The sequence below is a fragment of the Uloborus diversus genome, chromosome 6 (assembly GCF_026930045.1).
Source record: "Uloborus diversus isolate 005 chromosome 6, Udiv.v.3.1, whole genome shotgun sequence".
NCBI lineage: Eukaryota > Metazoa > Arthropoda > Arachnida > Araneae > Uloboridae > Uloborus > Uloborus diversus.
In genome coordinates, this window is record NC_072736.1 from 115,374,203 (window position 1) to 115,382,058 (window position 7,856).

General features: G+C 30.2%; 1 long non-coding RNA gene across 1 annotated transcript; it reads left to right on the forward strand.

Annotated features, from left to right (window-relative positions):
* Window positions 1-835: 835 nt before the first annotated feature.
* On the forward strand, window positions 836-6,653 carry LOC129224617 (uncharacterized). The gene is made up of 3 exons (XR_008580699.1): window positions 836-998; window positions 3,113-3,186; window positions 6,395-6,653. It is a non-coding gene; the product is annotated as an uncharacterized LOC129224617 (long non-coding RNA).
* Window positions 6,654-7,856: the final 1,203 nt, after the last annotated feature.

The window sequence follows — 7,856 nt, forward strand, 5'->3', positions numbered from 1 at the left end:
TTTTTTTTTTTTTTTTGATTTGGCAATTTTAGGTGAATTTTTTGAGCAATTAAAAAATTTAGTACGTTAACGTCTACAGGAGATTTTTAAACTCTTTTTGAAAAAAGAAAAAAAAAATCAAAAACCGTAAAACCAGTTCCGTGCCAAAATAATTTAAAAACCTGTGCAGATTCTGAATATAGTCTCAATTTTTGGTTTTGAGAATTATGAAAAAAGCTAATTATAAAAATAAAAAATCCTTATTTCGTAAACTTAACACAACTGCATGTGAAAGATAAATGAGACTAAATTAGAATGAAATGAATTCAAGTGAAAATGTTTTTATTAGGGCTGTGGAGTTAGAGGAAAAATCTCCTGACTTCAACTCTATTACCTCAAACTCAGTATGACTCCGACTCCACAGCCCTACTTTTTATTTTAAAATAATGACTGTTGAGATGATTTGCTTTTATTTTACTTCTAAAATTTTCTTTTATTTTTTTTATATTTTGGCAACGGCAAATCAAACGAAATTCGGAGTTTTTTCTTTCTTTAACCTTTTTTACTTAAATGTTAAAAATCCACAGCTTCTTTAATTTTTATATCCTAAGGTTCATTTTTGGTTTATTTCTCTGTTGCAGATAATTTGGATGTAAATAATAATAGGCAATTTGTAGTGTTTTCCTTTGAAAAGACAAAAGTAATAATTCTTAATAGAGTTTTCTTTGTACACTGTTAAAAATTTCACTGAAAAAATGGTTAAATAACAGTTTATTTTATTGTCATTTTACCGTATTCAGCCTCAACAGTCAAATAACCATAAAAAAGATGGTTTTCAAACCATTAATCGAAAGAAAAACAGTATTTTCACCGTATTTTGAGAAAGCGGTTATTTCACCGTAAAGTTTAGCCAATCGGATCGACTGACAGCCAATAGGAATTCAGCGCGCGCAACGCCATCTTCCGGAAATGGAAAAGCGAGGGTGATGATAGCAAACATGGCGGCCTCTATTGGAAAGGTAAATACATTTTTCATTTATTAGATTTTTAGTTATTTGTTGTGTACTTAATGTTATCTCTACTAACACTTATTTTAAGAGCTGAAACGCACTTATAACATATCAATGAGTGCCACTGCACCTATTCTTTTCTTACTTTAGATTATACATATACGTAAGCAATGTTGAATGCATTTACAGTAGTAAATTTGAAACTTCGACTCTTCCCTCTTTATTTCCCTGAGTTTATTATCCCTTCCAGGGAAAATACTGTTCAAGTTGCAAAAAACAATTATCTTTTAGGAATTGTACCATATTTTGCGAAATACTGAGTATTTGGCCGAGAATTACAATCGTATACGGTTGAAAATTGTCTTCCATATTGCATATGTAGTATGATATGTGTCGAATTTGGTTAGTTTATCTGCAATTCTGCACAAATTTAAATTCCTTTATTTATTTGAAAATCTACTGCTTCAGATGTATGATTTTACAGGGCGTACAATCATGGTAATGTTATGTAAATAAATCTTGCAGGAAACCAAATGTTTCTGCACCATGACTATTATTAAACTTGGATCACTGTGATTAATTAAATTAGATTGCTTTTTAGCAGTATTTATTATATTGTAAATCAACTTTTAGATATTTGAAGTATGAAAAATCAGTAATAAGCTGACTTTTCATATTTATGACCACTTAATATCATGATGTCTTATTTTTTTACTTTTTCTGTTTTATGTATAAATGAGTAAGTAAGAGTAAGGTTAATGTTATGTGTCGTAAGATTTAAGAAATAAGTTATTAGGTAACGGATAAACTAAAACCCCCACTTATACGAATTTTAAAAATCCTCCCGGAACCAAATATTTCCACTTAGACGCAAGTGTTCAAGTTCCCAGCTTAATCGAATAATATTGTTTAGCTTTCCCAATATTTTTGCAGAGAAAATTTTCGAATAAATTAAGTCAGAACTAGAGTTTAAGCCGAGTTCAAAACTTTTTAGCAAAAAAGCTAAAATGTGAAAAAAAAGCTTTAGCGAAATGCTAAAACATCCAAAGTTAATGAATAACTTTCCATAAGGCAAATTATGGGGAAGGTGTTTCTTTCTAAATGCCTCAATGCATTTCACCTGCAATTGCAAATTAAATTCCAAATTTAGTTTGAAATGAAAAAATTTAGAATTAATGCAACTGCAAGCAGAAACACTGGTAAGTACAATTATTGACGTAAGATATAAATTCATATTTTTTTGGCCAACAATGGGGGGGGGGGCATTTATATTTTGTCAAAACATTTCCACTAACTCTAATTTCTTTTGTCGTTCCCATTGCAAAAACCAACGCAGTTATAAGTTAATAACACTGAAAAATATTTACCCTTTTAAGATGAGTATAAATTGATAAATACATCCTCACCTCTTTTTGTGGTGGATAGGGACCACATTAAAAAACTCGCATAAAAGAGTTCGTTCGTTTCATAAATAACTTTGTCCATTTTATAAATACTTCCCAATCTCAAGCTTCAAAAATTTTCATATTGTGACACATTATTTATGTAACGCTTACTCATTTTGTGTGTAATGGATTACTGGGAGTATACCCTCAGAAAAATTGGTAGGAACATCACTGATCCAAATAACAATCAACAGCAAACAGAAGAGCAATTACGTCGTCAAATGTATTTCATTTTAGCAGTAATTGCTTTTAAGCATCTTCAAATTACGAGGCTCTGTTGTTTTTAAGTAATTGGCCGAACAGAATATTCGGCTTGTCTGCAGGCAGGGCCGCCAAGAGTTAAAGGGGGGTCCCCTTGTCAGTTTGGTTGATGGGCCCCCATTCCCCCATACTTTATGAGAAAGTAAGTGTAAAAAACTAAATACTTATAATTAATGTCCTATAATTTTCAAAATCTCATGACTCCGAGCAATGCCATGAGAGCTGTGTATGCACAGTTAAAAAAGTAATTAAAAAAAAGAATTATTAAAAATCAGTTTTGCTATCTAATTTTTCTTTTGTATTTGTGTTACAAACAGATGAAGCATTTTAAAATTATGAAAAATATGCTTATGATATAAATAAAGTATGTTTTTAATCCTTACGTGACTTACTAGTGTTTTTCTTTTCACCTAATAGACATCCTAAGAATTTGTGGACAGTTGATGGCATTGGGAAAAACTCATCAATGATGCATTTGCAAACTTTAAGAGGTACTAAGTATTTTCATTTATTTTTTGTTTCCAATTAGTCTCTTTCTGGACATCTGTTTGACAATCTTGTAGAATGCCTAAAAATTGGTATTATTAATCTTTGAATTAAAATATTGAAAAGTTAATATCCAAGTGTTTCGTTGTTATATATTATTAATCACCTATTTGATTAATTTTTGAAATTATATATTTTTAAACACTTAATATTATGAAGTTTTTTTTTTCTGGTTACTGTTTCATATTTAAATGAGTTTGATAGTAGGGTTGATGTAATGTGCCGTAAAATTTAAGCAAAATTAAAAAGCAAAAATAAAATTTTAATTTAACATTTGAGGCTTTTCTATTACAGAAAAATTACTCTGAATTTGATAATAGTAGTTTGGCTATGGTTTTCAACTGCTGTAACTTTCCTTCATTCCATAGAGAAAGATGTGTTTGTTTACCAATTGTCAGATATTTACATTTGTTTGCTATTTGATGGTAGAATACTGAAATAATTAGCCGAATCAAATATCTGGTTTATCTGCCGAATAGGCAGTATACTGAGTATCAACTGAATATAGTTAAAATGTTATTTTAACATTTTTATAAAAACTTAATATTCTGAGTTATTTTTCTGGTTATTGTTTTGTTTTTAAATTATTTAGTAATTTTCAGTAAATTACTGCCCTAGAGCCAGAGCTAAGGCAGAAATACATAAAATACACCACCAGCTCAGTCATTCCATTCGAGGGTTGTAGTTTCGTGCTTATTAGCACTCATGAGCCCAGATTAGGAAGTGACTGCGCTGGAGGTGGAAAACAACTTAAGAGAGCCAAGAGTGCCAAACAAACTGGTAGCTCATATAAAAGAAGTGTTTGGCACTCTCGGCTTCCTTAAGGGGGTTTTCCATCTCCAGCTCAGTCCCTTCCTATTCTGGGCTGATGAGTGCTAATCAGCACGAAACTGCAGTCCGCAAATGGAATGACTGAGCTGGTGGTGTATTTTATGGATTTAGTAATAGAGTAAGGTTCAGGGGCATGCACAGGGGGAGGAGAGAGAGAAACACCTGTTAGCCTGAGCATGAAGGGTGCCTGAGATTTTTAAAATGAGAGATGAAATATGTGTAGGGGACATAAGAGTAAACAATATGGAGGAGGGCCAGAAAAAATCATTTGTGACGGGCCCCAAAATTTCTGGGCACGTCCTTGGTAAGGTTAATGAGGTGTGTGATAAGATTTAAGAAAAATTGAAAAAGCAATACAACTTGAGCTTAGTATTTTCTCTTGCATTAAATTTACTTTCAGTGTGATAATACTACTATTAATAAGAATTTGCATACTATAATTTTCATTCATTGTTTCAAAAAATATGTTTTTGGTCTCCATTTGTCAAATATTAAATTTTTTCAGTATTCCGTTGCTGAATATTAAAGTACAGTCGACCAAACTGAATCTTCGGTGCATCCGTAATTTGAATTATATCTGTGACAAAGCCAATTTAACTTTAAACAGGAGTTTGCATTTTTTTTTTTTTTTTTTGCATTAAAAAGCAGTTATTTTTACATTTGAAAAAAATCATTCAAGGTAAAACTAAAAATAATTCTTCAATTGAATAGGCTAACTCTTTAGGATATTATATAAATCTAATAACATAAATCTAATAACATTCTATCCAAGTAGCAATTTTGTTTTTATAGTGATTAATGTTACTTTTATATATTGTTGCAAATAATGCCAAAAATTTGAATATGTAAAATCAGTTTTAAAAATTCAAAATCCAAGTTTTAAAACCATTGGGAAAAAGTTGGATCACTGTTTAAATGTTGTTTTCAAAAATGTCGGGGTTGGGGGGGGGGGGGGGGGGGAGTGAGAGAGAGCTTTTTTCAATGGCTTAAAAAGTCTTGGTAACAAAGTTAAGGATCTGAAATGAAATTACTTCATAAATTATTCGAGATTTTTCTTGCTTTGTCATTTGAAGTTATTGGGCATTTTATAGAATATCCTTGTGGACTTAAAAGAGGAATTAATGGTGTCAGTTACAGTTGTATACTCTTCAAACAAAGGACAAAAAAGTTTGTCGTAAGGTTAGTATTTAAATTTCACGAAGTGAGGGCTTTGTATTTTTAGCAGAATAAAAGATCTGTTATAGGATTTTTTTTTTTGATGAATAGTTAAGAGGAAATTTTATTAATTTTTATTTGTTCTATTTAGTATATTTTCCAATTTTTAAAATTATTTTTTGCAAGCAAGGTGAAAAATAAAGTCTGAGGCTTTATTATTTTTCTCAGAAAAAAATTGCATAGCAAACTTTTTTTTTGTATATACAGTTGAACTCGGTTAATATGAAGTATCAAAAAGCTATGAATTCGTTTGTATTAGCAGTTATTCGTAACTACTGTGAATGAGTGATTCTGTGGGGGGAAAAAAAACATGAAGAAATGCTGCTCTACATTTAAAAAATATTGCTGCACGAATTGTACATTTAGCACATTCATTTATAAGAAGCGAGATATTTATTTCTGAATATATTTGGAAAATATTGAAAAAGGAAGATGGTATCGAAAATCACGGAATAGGTTGTAATCCGCAATGGAAGACGAACAATTTTATCTCCGTATAAATTGCAATTTCTGCGGGTCAACAAATGTACGGACTGTATTTTCTATGCAAAATAATCTATATTTTCTTGATACACGATGGGACTTCTACTACCAAACGAAGTAATGAATAATTTCTTGAAAAGGATACTACAGTATTCAACCACAAAGGTTTTTAGTAAGAGGTCAGGAATTTTTGTTCTTCTTAGCCGAGACTTGCAATTACGCATTATGCGTGAAATTTTCATTGTAATTAGATAGCGAACCAAACTTAACGAATAAAACGTTCATTTTTGCCGTGATTTCATATTAAGAGAGTTAAACTGTACATATAATGAATGTACTTTATTTGATTAGCTTTAATGTGCTTTAAATGCAACTGAATTTTTTAATGATGCTGCAGATGTATTTTAACTTGTAAGTTATACCTTAAGAAAGCATATTTAATTTGCTACGTTCTTCCTAACGAACCAGTATGTTCTATTGTGTATTGAGGTAAATATTGGAAAAGATGAAAAGTGATTTTGCTGTTGCATTTAATTTAATGTTAACAGAAACTGATTTTGTAGTTTCAGAATACCATAATATTAGGCTTGTGTTTTACATGGCTAATTTTAATCTATGTTTCAGGTGCTTTGTGGAAATAAATCCAATGCCTGGGTCCAAGACATAAAAGATGATTTTTATTATTTGTAAATGTTGCGATTTGTAATACATTTGTTATGTTGTATATATGTATTTGTGAATTATTTTGTATTGCTCAAATTCTAAAATAAACAAGATCTCCACGTAAGGTTTCTTATTTTTTCTGTGTTTAAAATATTTTCAATAATAGAGAGCTTGGATTAAACTGTCATTTGGGAGGTAAAACTCAGTACCAGCAAATTTTACATTATTGTCATCTACTGTACTTAAGTATTTTTTTTTTTTTTTTTTTTTTTTGTACAAGCTTGCTTATTTGGTTGGAACTCGAAAAATAGAGCTCGAGTAAAATGTAAAATTTCAGCATTTCCCTAATGTTGGTATGGAATTCAAAAATTATTTTTTCACATAGCTCAAAAAATCATTTCTGCAGGTATACCTTCCCATAGTAGTACATTCAAATGCATATGCAGTTGCAGATTCTTGCTTCTTTTTTTTTTTTTTTCATGTTAGTGCACTTGAATGCATAAATGTTTATTGCTGGGTTTTTTACTTGATTTTAGGTCCTTTTTTATCTTTGAAAAAAAATTTAAGAAGTAATTTTTGTTTCGCCATGTCTCATAAAAAAATTTAAGAAGTAATTTTTGTTTCGCCATGTCTCGTAGAAGCCGACCTTGAAGAACCATTGCTTACCATTTTTTGTGTGAATGATTGGAAAGATCCAATCGTTTTAGTTCAGAAGTAACAAGTTTTCTGAGCATTTTTTAAAATATTGCTTGTTTTTTCATTTTTGCTGCATATTTTCATAGTTTTAGTGCATATTTCAATCACTTTTTATTGAATATAACCACAGCTCTAATTATACATTAAAAAATACCGATAATCAATCTTGTACATTGTGTAACAACATGTAAGTACTGTGTAGTGTATCTATTGGGTTTTTACTTATTGATTTTTAAAAAATTGAAGTCAATTAAAATATTCTCTTAATTAATGCCTTTATTTTTAATATTCCGTAACTGTTACAGTTGAAATGGTAAGCCTTAATTCTAAAAGGAAACTCTCTCTCTCTCTTGAATTAATTTCTTACCTGTATTTATAATTTATAGACTAAAGAGATCCATTCATTTAATTAACATACTATAAAACCTGACCAAATGGGTTAAATTACTGTGAATACTAGTAATTAGGTGCCTGTGCACATTTTAAATGGTTACAAAAAGTGTTTCATTAAGAGTTTTTCCACGTGCTAATCATATGTGGTCACAATACCGTAAAGTGGTATAGTTACGGTCCATCAACATACTAGTCCTATATGGTAACAAAACCGTAAAATGTTACGTTGTGGTATCTTTACGGTTTTTTTGACGTACTAGTGGAATATGGTTACAAACCCGTAAAATGTTGTATTTACGGTTTTTCTCCGTATTTTTTGAATATGGTTACAAAA